The sequence below is a fragment of the Ranitomeya variabilis genome, chromosome 8 (assembly GCF_051348905.1).
Source record: "Ranitomeya variabilis isolate aRanVar5 chromosome 8, aRanVar5.hap1, whole genome shotgun sequence".
Taxonomy (NCBI): Eukaryota; Metazoa; Chordata; class Amphibia; order Anura; family Dendrobatidae; genus Ranitomeya; species Ranitomeya variabilis.
Genome location: NC_135239.1, coordinates 27,089,427 through 27,104,824, shown reverse-complemented (window position 1 = coordinate 27,104,824; position 15,398 = coordinate 27,089,427). Strand labels below are relative to the sequence as shown.

Genomic DNA, 15,398 nt, shown 5'->3' with positions numbered 1-15,398 from the left:
GTGGTGATACAAATGATGAGCTGTGAGCAGATCGGTCAGGGCAGCAGCTGGAGGAAACTGAGAGCTGGTCAGTGAGCGATGGTAAAGAACCGATGTATCAATTACACATGTTTGTTTATCAGATCCTTGTAGTGCAGTAATATAGAACAAAAATATTGTAGAACCCAGCCTGGAGAATGACGTCACATACTGAGGATCAGGCTAAATTCCAAACTCAGAAATTATCTTAAAGATAATTAAAACCACTGGTGCTTCATGTTCTATGTATGTTCTGTATGGCGGTAATGTCTCAGCGTTTGAGTATATTTATGTTCCCAGTACGTGGCTGCACTTTGATCCGGATTTTTACCACTGCTGTTTCTCCAGTTTTTGGAAGTAACTTCCTCATTTTCAGTGGCTGAAGTATTTGTGCAACACTCTGTGAGTTTTGAGTGATTTTTCAAGTTACCCTTATTTGCTGGACAATTTTTCTTATTTGGATGCGTAAGGCAACGGTCACAAGTTGCCTTTTTTTTTTTTTCTCACCATAGAAAGTAATGGAGGGTGCAAAATAAACACAAGTGTTTCTGCATCTTTTTTGATGGATGAAACTAACTTACTATAGACAAATGATACAGATCATCTGTGTTTTTGGCTGCATAAAAAAGCAGTGTGAACATGGCACTACTCAGATTCAAAGTTTTATTCTTTCTAAGGGTATGTGCACACGTTGCAGATTTCCTGCAGATCTGCAGCTTTTTTTTCCGCGCAGAAACGCTGCAGATCAGCAAGTGATTTACAGTACAATGTAAATCAATGGCAAAAAAAAGAATGCTGTGCTAATGGTGCGGAAAAATCTGCACAGAAAACGCAGCAGATTCTAAAAAGGACCATGTCAATTCTTTGTGCAGATCTGCTGCGTTTCTGCACCCATCCCATAATAGAAATCTGCAGGGATAAAAAAAAAGGAAGAAATCTGCACAAAAATCTGCAACATGTGCACATACCAAAAAAAGGTGCAGAGTCTGACCTGCGTTTTCTGCCAAGAAATGCAAAATCTGCACAGAAAATTCCACAGTCTAATCTGCAACGTGTGCACATAGCCTCAAAGTTGAAACTGAGAAGTTGCCCTAAGTCCAAGATGTGAGTTGATCTAGTATCACTAGTTTTACTGCACTTTATGGCGCTGCTGTTCCTTGCTGCACTTTCTCCATTCTTTCCCCTTCTGGATCTCTAAGTCACTGACAACAAGCAGAGATGCTGAAAATGGTAAATGACAATTGAATGCTGCCGATTTTCCTGTAGTGGTCGACACACACTTGTCATTCTGGTGTCACCAGCGGTGGACACAGATGAGGCCCATGGGCCAGAACAGTATACGGACCCTCTACAGTCCAATATCATCATAATGCACAATTCCACCTGCTTTGGAGGTAGTAGTGGCCCCTTGTACCCCTGGGGGGTCTCTGTGTGACTGCACCAATATCTCAGGGGCTTTTCCAGAATGATTCGTCCTCGTCTTGCTGTGGACCAGTTATCAGAAGATACCGGTCCATGGACTTGTTCCTTTCCTTGTGGTCTCACCTGGATTAGAACACGAGGTTCCTAGGCTCCCCCTCGCAGATACCGGGGGGGCTGCTCCCTCGCTCGGTGCCCCCCCTTCTGTGTTCTGGGTGTGTCCCTTATTCTAAAACTATAAAGAGTAAAGTGTTTGCTGCCTGTCAGTGAGCGACAGCCCGTGGGCGGCTGCTGGTTGGATGATGCCAGAGCCGGGGCTGTTCCTTCTCATTCACTTCTTCATAAACTAAACCAATGCACGACACAAAGTTGTTTCCGCTTTCCTCTCCGCTTCTCACTGGCTCTTTGTCTCTCCTCATCCAGGTCACTAACTCGCTCCTCATCTAAGTTGCTCCAGTTCCTCTGCTCCTCAGCTTCTCCTCCCTCACACACGAGGTTCCCCGTACCTCCTCTTACTATTCCTAAATTCTTACACAAGTGGCTTGGAGTTTACTGATTCCTTTACGGATACATTACAGTCCGCCGGCCTCCGCACTGTGTAAGTACACGGTTTATTCTGCAACTCCTGCACAGTTCATGGGAAAATTGCAAAATTTGGGGACAAAAATGACAAACCAGTGTTTTTTTTTTTTGTGTTTTTTTTTTTTTTTTTTTTTTTTATGGCACAGGTCACACTTGCATCCTACAATGGAAAAAAAATGACCAATGTCGCTGCAGCAAATCTGCGCTCACGACTTTAGTACAAGTCTGGACAGAGCTTGATGTGGAATCTCATGATGTAATGTTGGCTCACTTTACACCTGCGTTATTTTGTCAGAATTATTATTTTTTTTTTTTTTGTACTTCTGCGGCTTTTTTTCCTGACCAAACTTATTGTAGCGTAATTTTAAAATGACTCTGTTTTTTAGTTTAGTTTTTTTTTTTTTTTCACGGCAATTGTGCATCAATTTTTCGTAAATATCCGTTGCAACTTTCGCTTCTGTTGCAATTTATTAATTCTATTTTACACTTACGCAATTCTGACGTCTGTAATCTCATAGTGATGGTTGTGCAGACCGGACCGCTAGGGTGGGGTACCAGGTGCTGTTTTGGGGGCCGGATCTGATACCCCCCTCGCAGCCCGGGTATCGTTACATAACATGTCTCCAAATGCAGGGTTTTCATAACTCGCAAGGCCCACAGGACCAAATGTCAAGATGGCGCTGGCCTAGGTGCGGCTCGCTGACTAATTGCTTTCATTGAGCAAAAGGAGGCACATGTGTTTGAGGGGTGCAGAGCTGGGAGGGAGCGAGGAGCCGAAGGACAGCCCGGCGTAGGCTAATGAGCAGGGAGACTAGGGTGAAAAAACGTATTGAAGTTCCTTAGTTGTTGCAATGTATATAAATGTGTGCGTTTTAGTCTGTGCGTATATCTGTATACATGTGTGCATTTAGATGTCTGTAAGGATGCGTGCACATGTGTCTTAAGTTTTCAGGTCTTGTTTGTGTTCTGTGAGTTTGTATCAATATGAATGTGCACATTTCTTGTAACTTGTCTCTATTGTAGCCTGTACTGACATAATTGTATGTGCAAATGTTGCATTTTTTTTCCATATAGTTTTATTGTGTAAAACAGCATTTTACAGTATCAGCAAAGTGAATAAGACTTCTGAAATCGTGCACATGTTGGCTTTTTTTGTTTTTTTTTCTTGCAGTTTCAAATCTGCAGCAGTGCGTTTTTGTTTGTTTGTTTTTTTGCTTTGTTTTTCCGGCATTTTTCACCTTCACCTATTCTACTAAAACCTAAAAAAGCCTGCATCTTATACAGTGTATTCCTTGCCAAACACTTCAGAATTTGTAGCAGCTTTTTGTGCACATGCCCTAACACTTTTCAGTTCATCCTCATGTGGTGTTTTTTTTTTTTTTTTTTTTTTCTCTAGTGACGTTTCTGTTCCTTGTTTATCACTGTTTTTCTAGAACTGTTATCAGGTCAGTTTCCCTCTTGCTGTTATATAACCTCCAGAAACTTCTAGTTGTTAGGCTGTGTTCACACAGCAGATGAAAACCGCAGAAGTCTGGTGCTGCTGTGGTCTAGCCGCTGTTTCCCAGCACAATAACCAGATCAAGGGCTGTTTCACCTGCAGCAGCACCACTGTGTGTGAACATAGCCCTGGCTTTCACACATCAGTTTTTTGTAATCCATCGACTTTTGAAAAAACAAATCTGGCGAATGATGCAGCCAGATTCTCCCCCCCCCCCCCCCCCCCTTTTTTTTTTTTTTTTCCCTCATAGACTTGGATGGCCTCACGTTTCATCTGTTGTTCGCCAGATCCGTCAAAAATTGTTTGCCCGGAGGCTGGAGACGATGGACAAAGTAAAGTTGTTGTTTTGTGTACGTTTGAAAAATCGGACAGCGATGGATCTGTCGCCATCTGTTGTTTGCTCGAATGGAAGCCTATGGGCGCCCGATCGTCAAATGACGGATTCCGTGTTTTGTGTTTTTTTTTTTGTTTTTTTTTAACGGAGCATGCTCCGATTTTATTTAGGATCCAATTAGCCAGCCCCAATTAGCCAGCCCCCAAAGTTTTCCGCTTTCATCCGAACATAGTTAAAAACTTCTTGGGGTTTCCTCTCAACTCCATATATAACGTAGAATACACCCCACGTGTCATTCTCAGTGCAGTGATTGGGTGGATCCAAAAATGACGCAGACACATGGTGCGCTGCCTTTCTCGCTCCTTTTCAAGAACGATCGCTTCCAAACGATTTGAAAGTAAAATCCACATAGATCTTCACAATGTTCGCAACCACACCTTCCATCTTCGCCACTTGCTCTACAACCTGTCAAAGATGGGCTGTACAAACACTGTGTATATAGGTTATCAGCAGCCAATAATGTTTGAGAGCCTCCCATGGGCGTTTAAAAAAACAAAAAAAATGGATCCATAGTAAAACGGATGAAAAAATTGATGCAACAGTATTTTCACTGGATCCGCTAGTCGGATCTGCAGAAAAAATGAATCCGTCGTATCAGTTTTTCACAATCTGCGACGGATCCATCGAGCCAACGGATTGTGACTGATGGCAAAAAACTGGTGTGTGTGATAGGGGCCTAAGACAAGCCACCTTTTTTTAGGAAGGGGCCTTCACTAGGACGTGTAAACGGGTCAAGGGCAGAACAAGCGACCCGCTCATCTTCGGATGATTGCTATTTAAGCCAGCACCAAAATCGTTGTTCTTGGCAGCACATCGCTGGATGTACAGGACGTGTAGTGCTGACGATTATTCTATGCACACATCATAGTAACAATGGTTTTGTGGTCGTAGCCTCCTACTCGGCCGGTTTGTTGGTCGATCAATGAGCTCTTAGATTGTATGAACAGCCTGGCGCTGTGTCTGGGGTGTAAGGACGCCGTAACTCGTGTGGATGAGTCATTGTGAGCCGGAAACGGCAAAATAAACAAAAGCAACAAATAGAATGTGTCCAACATGTGTTTCTCTGGCAGTCGTGGGACTACAACTCCCAGCATGTTCTGCAGTTATGTATTAGGTTTTTGTTTTTTTTGTCTCCGGTCAGTGCATGATCTATCCATATAGGGACCCCCGGGAAGTTTATTACATCCTGGGCAGACGGGGCAGTCATTTCCTGCTCCAGACACGATTTCCTCAGATGCCCCGTCTGTCCTCAAAGACTGCAAGATTTTGGTGGAACACATGGTGCTCACCCAACTTTCCTAGAGTCCTGTATGGAAGTCTGGAGTGTGGGATGCCAGAATTATCTCTGTTTTCTCTGCACATTGCACTCAGCTTTTCTAGTATCCAGAATGGTAAATTTTGCATTACTCTGCAATGTGTTTTGGTGGAAATTTTATAATAAATATATGTTATATATCATTTTTTTTTTTTTTTTTTTGTGCGGCATAGTATGGCTATGTGCATTAACCCCCCCTCCTTAACCTGAGCAGACGGCTGCATGAATATTCATGGCTTTACATATCCGGGGAGGAATTTTCCGCTTACATTAGCAGTGATTTTTCCAAATTTCACTTGCACATTGTGGAAAAAAATCTGCAGCATAAAAAAAACCCTCTCGTGGATTTGAGCTTTACAGCACATGACGCAGACTTCACGCTCTACAATTATCTGCTCTCGCCCTGGTCTCTGTTTCCAACCTTGTGAGTTGCAATGAAAAAGAGAAACTTGTGTTCTTGCTAGGGAATATTTTATTTATTTACACTTTTTTTTTTTTTTTTTTTTTTGTAGGGCAAACTCAGATTTAGTTTGGATTGTCGCCATATTTTAGGATTCCTCTTTTGAGGGCTTCTTGTGCTGTAGCTTTTATGGGTACAGCTTCTTGATTTTAGGGGAGTTTGTCCCCTTTCATAGATTTTAATATGTGATCACTTGGCTGGTTGTATAATACATTGTAAGTCTGGACTTTCTCTCTATGGCCACTTAGACGCCATGGTCAATGGCAACGGCATAATTTAAGGAGTTAATCTGAGCAACTTCTGATGGCAGCTGTGTAATACAGCCAGCACCCACTTTCTGTATTGGGTGCTAAGTTCCATGCACCTGACCAAGGGTACAACAATAATAAGTGCAGGGGTAGCAATCGCATCCAGGACTTTGTCTAGGGGGCCCAAAAGGTCCCTTTGGCCCATATGAAAAGAACATTGTTAAAGACTTGCAATACTTAGGGGTTGGGGGGATCATAGGAGCTTTTGCATGGTGGCCCACAAGCTGCATGTTACACTACTGACCCCCAAGTATCACCTCTGTAGACAGTAACTTTACAAAAAACTGCTACCTGCAGCTGCCTCTAGGTGGCGCTAACAATCTTATACATTGCACTGCAGGCTGTGAGCTCCCCCTAGAGGACGCTGCAGGGGATTTGTTGCTCTGTTGTGGGGAGACTTTAGAATTCTGCAAATGGCTTTCTTTAGGGCTTTTTTTTTTTTTTGTCTTCATATGTCATTTGTTTTATATCTGAGCATATTATTATTATTATTATTATTATTAATTATTATTATATATTATTAGTATTATTATTTACTTTTTTTTTCTCTGACCAAAGCAAAAATTTGCAGCAATAAAATCCTTCCGTAATTTTGTCTTTCTACAAACCACGTAAATGCTTCCATCCGGCACAAAAGCTGCCAAGTCCCCGGCCCGTCAGCCTGGGTACGTGGGGGGAGGAGGGCATTGTCCGCCCCTGCGTGCTGACCTCCAGTATAATAAAGGTCACTGCAGAAATCTATGAAGAGCGGACCCTGTCCAAATGGCACAATTTACTGTAAAAGTCCATGTGGGGGTGTATGATGGCGCCACGTGAAGAGGAAGGGGCACTAATATGGCGCTGTAGGCATTTCCTACCATTGAAGTCAGTAAGACAGGTGTAGGACTGGAGTCCTGATGATGCACAATTCGCCATCCTCCACCCCAAGCATTGAGGTATTCTCCTGACCCCATTGTTACAAGCAGTAAAGGTCATTGTCCTGCATCTAAAGGTCACTGTGCAGTGCTGATGGTGGTGGACTCCAAGTTGTCCTGTCCCTCACGTATTGGCAAATATGGGGGGGGGGGGGTTAACAGATTTACTGGCACTTGGAGCACCCATTTTAATGTTACTTCTGGTGACAAAAGATAAAGTGCAGTTTAATTGGCACAATAAAAGAAATGTACAATGTTTCTACTCCAGAATGGGGCTTTCTTCAGCCATCCGACTCCAATCCAGAGCACATGGTCTTATTTTTATTTATTTTATTTTTTTTTAATATCCATAAAACAAAGCTTAAAATGGCAGATGGGACTTGATTGTCACTTTTGTTCCAAATTTTTGCAGGTAGGGGTGTAGAAGTTCCCTTGTCGCTGTCCCTTAACCAAGATTTTCACAGCAATGACAAGGCTGTATATGAGATGGGCCTGATCACCTTCCCTGCAGGAAGTGGGTGCCATAAAGGGTTAAATGCACTGTTTGGCAATTTATTGGTCATGTATTTAATCATATCTTATTTAGTTATATGTATAATCACAATTTAAATGTCCCCATGATCCTGGAGTGTTAAGGCCGCCATTAACGAAGTGGCAGCCGTACTCCACTCCGTGATATGGAAACTGTTGATATTTGCTAGTAATGATGGATCCCTTCTCGGACTCCTTCCTATAGACGAGCGCTGCATTTCTGTCATTGACTTTTTCAGTCTTGGCTCTTGACGACTTTACAATCACATTCCATAATCCCTGCGGATGGCGTCTGCATTACTCGGTTTACAATACAGGTTGGATTTGCCTACTGGATCCACAGACTGGATCACGAGACGCAAATCAGATCCGTTCTGACATTGTGTCTACCAGACAGCTAGCGCCTCTCTAGGGCTTCCCCTCGTCATAGCTGCATTAGCAACTGGGATATAATTTGCCTTCTGCATAGTGGTAATGAAATAAGCGGCGGCCCAAGTTCTCGCCCAGTCCTTGGTGTGATGGTATGAACCGGCACCATGGGGCCTCATTGTGCCCTTGCTATGGGGGTCCCATCGTTGGCTGTGTAGTGATGCATATAACCCTCCAGGATGACCCTCGGATGGTGAGAGCTGATGATAGAGAGATATATATATATATATATATATATATATATATATATATATATATATATATATATATAATTTTTTTTTTTTTTTTTTTTTTCCTTTGGGTGTTGTCTGCTGTCGTCTTTGATCTTCTTGAGTTTGTTTAGTGCCTACTACCAAAGCTTCGCTCAACATCAAAGGAGCGCGCCATCTTGTTTTGTGTTTTTCCTCCTCCTTGCGCCAATTTGCACATAATAGCTGCAGTGATGTTTATGCTTCCTTGTGGCTGATCAGAATGTGGCTTAATGAGGCTTCAGAAGACCTCGGGGCACGGTCACACGGGAGCAGCCGCTCTTCCCAGGCTGCAATGCATTATTCATGGCGGTGGAGAGTTCACAAAGTAATATAGTTTTTTTTCAAAGTTACAGAATATAGTAGTAAAGTTTAGATGTAGAGAACATAGTATTGCAGATGCTGATTTACTGCGGTCATTGATGTTTCTTTTGTACATGATGATGGCTATTGGGATCACAGATGCTTTACCTGCTGCACTGGGGAAGACCCATGATTTGTTCCCCCACCTTAGACATGGATCTTCTACATCTGGAGGAGACATGAGGTCCACCTTCCTTAAGATAAATCTCACCCAAACCTAAAGGATTTCATTTTAGAAGAAAATTCCATAGGGCAATTTTGTCCAAGGAAAAAACACCAGTTTCCCCATCAATGTTACCATTCACCTAAATGCCTCCATACCATATCCCCACTACAGACACTAAATCAGACCATGGTACAAGAGAGTCCACCATTGCGTCCATGCAGTCTGAGCCTTGGGGGGGGGGGGGAAGCCAACATTTTGGGGCCGATGCAACATCTGTGTCGATATTCATTATCCTCTTTGCGACCAAATTCTTCCAAAATTGTTTAAAATATTTGTGCTAATTTTTATTTAATTTTTTCTGTTTTGCCTGTAGCTTTCTACTAAAAGTTTTGCAAAATCTGCAAATTCCACATGTACATAAAACTACTGCATGGGGAGTAGTCAATGCATTTGCACACACATTTTGCATTTGATGAATTGGTCATAAATCTGGAACCCCATTCAAAATGGCCTCAAACAAAAACAGGCAAATCATCACATAAAATGGATTTTAAAAGAATGTGCAAATGGAATAACAGGTAAAGACATGAATTTGGGGCCCATAGTGTCTAATCCACAATGACTGTAAAGTGCGGTGGAATTAATGGAGCTTATATCCAAAGACCGTCCTGCATTATCAAACCTTTTCAAGTTGTATATAAATAATGCCTCTGTGCAGGAGCATCAATAGAAGCTCAAAGGAGCAAAACAGGTGTTTGAAGTGAATAAGAAGAAATCTCACCGTCCTTTAGTGGTCTTTCTAGATTATGCAATTTTTTTTTTTTTATTGTCTAACTTGCCTTTGGTGCACAAATAAGACCAAATAGAACCCACTGAGTGCCCCCCCCCAAAAAAAAAAAAAAAAAATCCTAATTATACTGAGACCCATGAGTCCATGAAATATCCCCGTTGCAGAAGTGTCCAAATAAAACTACCCAAGAACGGGGTCAGACTCTCGTGCCCCTCTTGTTGGCGGCCATGATGTATTTGCCTCTGCCACTCCTCTAGTCCCGCCATGTTTTCTTGCCTGATGACAATGTATCGTTCGTTGACACTTCAGTCTGTTTCCTCCTGGTCTGGTACATGGAGAGATCTTGCCAGTACAGACATAACAGAATCTAATACAGAAGGCGGGCTGAGCGCCCAGAGGATGACTGGTGGTAGGGTGGGCAGATGACTGCCGGTGCCAAGTGGTTCTCTCGGTGACTCATCTCGGTTGTTGTCAGGCGTTGGCTGAAACCCTGTTTCTATGTATCTAATCGCAGATATTTCCATTTGTTGCAGGAGGAGGAGGATGCATAACTGGAGGACGGACGAGCGATGGCTACAAATCCTACAAGACTGAGGCCACCTCCGCCTAATACACGGCCATAGGTGAAAGTGGAAATGTAGCCCACTGAGGTCCAGTGAGAGCCCACCTCCATTCTGTCACCTTCTCAAACCCACATCTCCTGAACACTTTGGCTGTGATCTATGACCATGTGGCAATTGCCACTCAGATTAACTCAAGGGAAGTGTTCACAATCCCATAATACCAGTCTCTGTACAATACAGGGTAAGTGCCCCCAAAATATCATCTAAAAACTCACGATGGGAAAACTCCTCCAATTTTGGGGGGGACAGATTTAAATGAGTAGATGTTCCAGTTTTGGGTAAATCTATTAAGGAAAGTATGAAATGTTCTTCAGATAAATGTAATTAGTTTAAGATCTCCGCTTACGCGCAGTCCTGGTCTTGTGATGCTCACAGGTTCTCGGCTCGTTACAGTATCAGAGTTGAGTCTTGTATTGAACCGTGCGATTCAGCCGGCCGTACACATGACGCGGTTATCGGACAAGCACTGGTTTTGGATTGACACATCTGGCAGCGTCTGATCTTCTTTGGTGGGGAAGAGTTGGCCTTACAACTGCCAGATCCTGCTCTTAATTTTTCAGGCCACATTGTGAACAAGCCCCTATAAGCTGCACATATACCAACTTCTGCTCCGGCTCATTTCTTTTGGTTTTCCTTCTCATGTATTGATCGGATAACTTTTACTTGCTGAAACCGGAAATCTAATGAAGCGCTGTGACTTATTAATGGCTGAGAGGTAATGGTTCCACCTCTTCGTTGTATTGGATGGAGCCTTTATTGCAATTTCTGCATGTAGAATTTATTCAATCTAAATATATTAATGTCTGCAAAAGGTACAGAAGGGCTCCAATAATGGTGCCATAAAGTGACTTTAGAATGGAGATAGATGCTCATACTACCACCATAAATGAGCTATATAGTGAGCGTATGAAAGGGCCATAAGTTGCCGAGTAATACCGCCATATAGTGCCACCGAGTACAAATAGTAAGGGAGATTACAGCAGGTTGTGCATTGTGGGGATGTAGGACAACAGGACACCAGTCGTCATGCTCAAACATCACTATGTCCTGTAGACATATTGGTATTATATGGCAAGTTCCACAACAAGATTGTCAGGTCTAAAAGTGGACTGTTTATTGTAGACCCGCCATCATATTTCTGAACAAGGAGGCTCTGCCTGTGTAACAGACAATCTCCTTTCTAGCATTGTATTCATGAGCCAGGAGCTCACAAGTGAGAGTATGTAGCATCTCCTGATTACTAACTTGCTCTTCATACTGTAGGAATCTGCAGAGACTACGATCGCCCCCGCCGTCCCCTGCTGCTGCTGACGTTGACACTCCGGATTTCGCTGTGGCTTACGGGATTCCTGGCAGAGTGATTTGGAAATGTATCTATAAAATCACATTGCCAGGGATTTCCAATCAGTCACAGATCTGTCGTCCATGTGTCTGTATGTGAAGTCTCTCCAGACAGCTGGGCCCCCGCGGTGGATGGAGGACGGTGAGGACTGTACGGCGGAGCGAGGTCCAGAGGGGCAGGACTTAGCTGGCTCTGTGAACAGGTCTGCTGGGTTTATGTTCACAGTGGCTAAGTTCCACCTCGCTGGGGCTGCGGAGCAATCGGCGAGACGTCGCTCACTTCTATAGAATGTTGGTAATGTATCAAGTAAGTAAAACGCGTCGGCAGCAGCGCCAACATGTCTCCTGTTATGGTCAATGTTTCACCTGTAGCGATCTAGGGTGCAAATGAGATTTAAAAAAAAAAAAAAAAAAAAAAAAACAGTGGCCAAGCTGCTACACTCTTTTTCAGGGGGGAAAAAAACAGCATTTTTTTCCCCAAATGTCTTCTGCTTCAAAAAAACAATGCTGGTTGCTAAAGCTGCTATGTGCACATAGCCTAATGGGGGATTGTCTAGACTGGCCACAATTATGGCGACTACTGCGCCTGTGGGCAGGAAAAGGTCAGGACGTCGCATCTAACTGCAAAGATCAACGCTTGCTGCCGCCAAATAGAATGTTCATATCTATTGTAAAACCGTGTGATCTGATGGAATGAATGCGCAGATGGAGGCTATTTATGGAAGGATTCAATAAAATGAACAATATGGAAATATACTGTATGGCAACTGATATTTTACTAATGATGGGGGGGGCAAACAAAACTTGCCGCTGTAAGTGACGTGTGCACGGAATTTACAACTTTGCTGGTTAAACTTTACATCTGTATTGACAAACATGCACTTTTTTGCTTACGAAGCACATTTATACATTTTTTTTTTTTTTTTTTTCTCTCTCTCTCCTCTTGACAGATCAGTCAGTACGGATTTTGGTCTGGAGACCCTGAACAGATGAGGACTCAACCCCCCACCCCTTCAAGAATTACACCGATCAGTAGAGTACACATTCCGCAGAAATCGTGGCCCTTTCTATTGAATGTGTGCTCCGCTCAATCAGTGGGGATTTCTGGACCAAAACCCTCATTGACTGCAAACTAAAACATATATAAAATTGTGTTACAAATGTTTAGTTACTCTTTAGAGAATCTGTCACCAGGATCTGGCAATATAAAAGCACGGCCATAAAGATGCGGTGATAATGATTGCATTGATGCCTTTCAATCAATTTGCTCTATGGTTCTTGTTTAATCAGAGTTGGAAGCTTTCGGCTAAGATTTTGGTGCACAGAGGCCCCAAAACAGTGTCTGCAAATTGAGATTCTGGTTTGGCCATTATCCTAAGTCATATGACAAGGCTCGTTAATGGGTTGACATTGACTTGTAGGATTGCTACTTCCAATAGGTGGCACTCGAGTTCTAGTCCTCTTCCTCTCTGAAGAGATAATTTAGCATATTGCCCAGAGGAGAATTGTGACCCTAAGTCTCCTCATCTCGGCATGCTTAGCATGTCCATCTCTGCAAGGAGAAACGATACTTCTTGAATATAATCGGTGTGACCGTGCCATTATGGCCATGCCTGTACTGTTATATTGCTAAATCCTGCCGACAGTTCTCCGTTTTGTTTTTTTTCCCCTTTAAGAGCTCAGCATCATGGAGCGTCTTGTGGAACGTGCTATACTTTTACAAGTTGTACAGATCTCTACCATGGCTGTATATTGGAGCACACAGTGTCCAGATGCTGAACCAGCAGCGGGATGTGAGGGAGGGGTGTGATGTCTGAACTTGAGCAAACGAGTGCAGCTCTGGATGTGACTGGAGGATATGCACCTGAAACTCTGCTGCACTGTTCTTTGTATTTGCACATTAAAACAGTCTTTTCAACCTTTATTAATGTTCATTGTCATTATGTTGCAGAATTGTTGATTATTATTTTTTTTTTCTCCTTCCTCCTCCATGCTTTACACTTCAGCTCTACTCTACGAAGGCCCCATTCAGTGTTTTGCTAAAAGTAGGAGTGAAACAATTGTAGGAAAAGTGTAATAGAAACACATCAGCGCTTTATGTATTTTTCACCCACTCCTGTTTTTGGCTTACAATTACTGATTGAGGCCTCGGGATACGGCTACAATCAATGTCTCCTGTTTAGTAACATTGCCTATTAGGCCTACGTATATATACGTGTGTGTGTGTGTGTATATAGTGTGTTTCTAATGTATAGAACATGTACCCCCTTACAGCCTATGGTGCGGCTCACAAATGAAAAAAAACAAACAAACCCCCACATGGCCACTCTCCACAAGGAATGGGGGGGGGAAACAAAACAATTATCCATACAAGCTTAGGGATCCATAAAAATTAGATTCCATCATAGTAAGGCTTGTGTTGTGTACACTGAAGATGCTGCACTAATTTATCGCTCTGCCTCATAAATAACGAGAATTGTGGCAATATAGATTTTATTACACGAAGGGAATCCATCTCAACGCTGCGTGTTGCTAAAGCCGTCTGCTTTGTGTGTGATACATTGCACCATGTGCAGTTAAGGCTGAACAGACAGACAATAAAACATGTTTAATATCATTACATTGCCACATGAGGGTATGTGCACACGTCAGGATTTCTTGCAGAAATTTTCCTGACAAAATCCGGACATTTCTGCCAGAAATCCGCATGCGTGTTTTTTTTTTTTTTTTTTTAATGCGGATTTTTTTGCTTTTTTTTTCCTGACACTCCAATTTCATGGGAAATCCACAAAAAATCCGCAAAAATAATGAACATGTTGCTTCTTTTTCCGGAATGCGTTTTTTTTTTTTTTTTTTTGCGGAAAAAAACGCAACATGCGCACAAAAAAAAATGCGGAATGCATTCTAAATGATAGGATGCATAATGTATGCGTTTTTTTCATGCGGTATTATAGCGTTTTTATGGGGGAAATCCGCAAAAATTCCTGAAGAAATCCTGCCGTGTGCACATACCCTTAGATTATTTTCTAGGACACTCATAATCCCTCCAGTCTTATAGTAATTGGTTTTATATTTAATTTATTATTGTAATTTTTTTTTTTTTTATTACATCATTGTGCTGTCTTATTCCTGAGCATTTATTTTAATAAAAGGGGAAAAGATATGCATCTATATGGTAGATGTACTCTTATAGCTCATCACAAAGCAGTACTGAGCAGTGCAGCTGTGCATTTAGTACTGAGCAGTGCAGCTGTGCATTTAGTACTGAGCAGTGCAGCTGCGCATTTAGTACTAGGGTACACCTTCTGAATGTCCCCCTCCAGCAGCGCCTTCCTCAAACACCCCCCCCCCCCCCCCCTGCAAATAACTGCACAATAATCTGGAATTTTATGAAACCATGCACATGATTGCTTATGGCAGTGTCTTTTTTTTTTTTAAATGGACTCCAACCGATACACCGCAAACAAACCGGTAACCACCCAGCTTGTCCTTACCTGTGTATGTAATGTCTGCCTATTTCTATAGGTCCTGCAGATTGACATTCAGGAGTATTGGAAAGTTGGGTCTCCCTAGAGAATATAAATGCACATTACATCTTTTTCATGCAACCTCCACAAAATAAAAACAAAATAAGCATAAAACATTCTTTAGACAAACAAGTGTGGTAATGACTTGCTGTGCATATGTTCTGTCTTTTGTAATTTAACAGAAGTGACTGATCCGTTCTTTCGCTTGAAAGCAAACGCTGTCTGCGTTAATTTTTTTTTTTCTTTTTAAACTTTGCGGGTACGCCATTGTCTAAAAGCGCCAGTGTGCACATGCTGTAATGGTTGTTACAAGGATTGTCGCGCAGCCTTTCCAGAAAAAAAAAAACGGTAATTTTAACGCTTTCCAAGATGAGGACGCCTGAGAGCGGCGAGGACAGAAACCTGAGTGGTGTTTTTAGGCAGTGCGCAGTGAGGGGTTAATAAGAAGCAGCTCAGGGTGGGATAGAATTCC

At 42.5% G+C, this 15,398-nt stretch overlaps 1 long non-coding RNA gene across 1 annotated transcript; it reads left to right on the top strand.

Moving 5' to 3' along the window:
- The first annotated feature begins 1,665 nt into the window (after positions 1-1,665).
- On the top strand, positions 1,666-13,323 carry LOC143787291 (uncharacterized). The gene is made up of 3 exons (XR_013218316.1): positions 1,666-2,035; positions 9,969-10,239; positions 12,350-13,323. It is a non-coding gene; the product is annotated as an uncharacterized LOC143787291 (long non-coding RNA).
- The last annotated feature ends 2,075 nt before the right edge of the window (positions 13,324-15,398 follow it).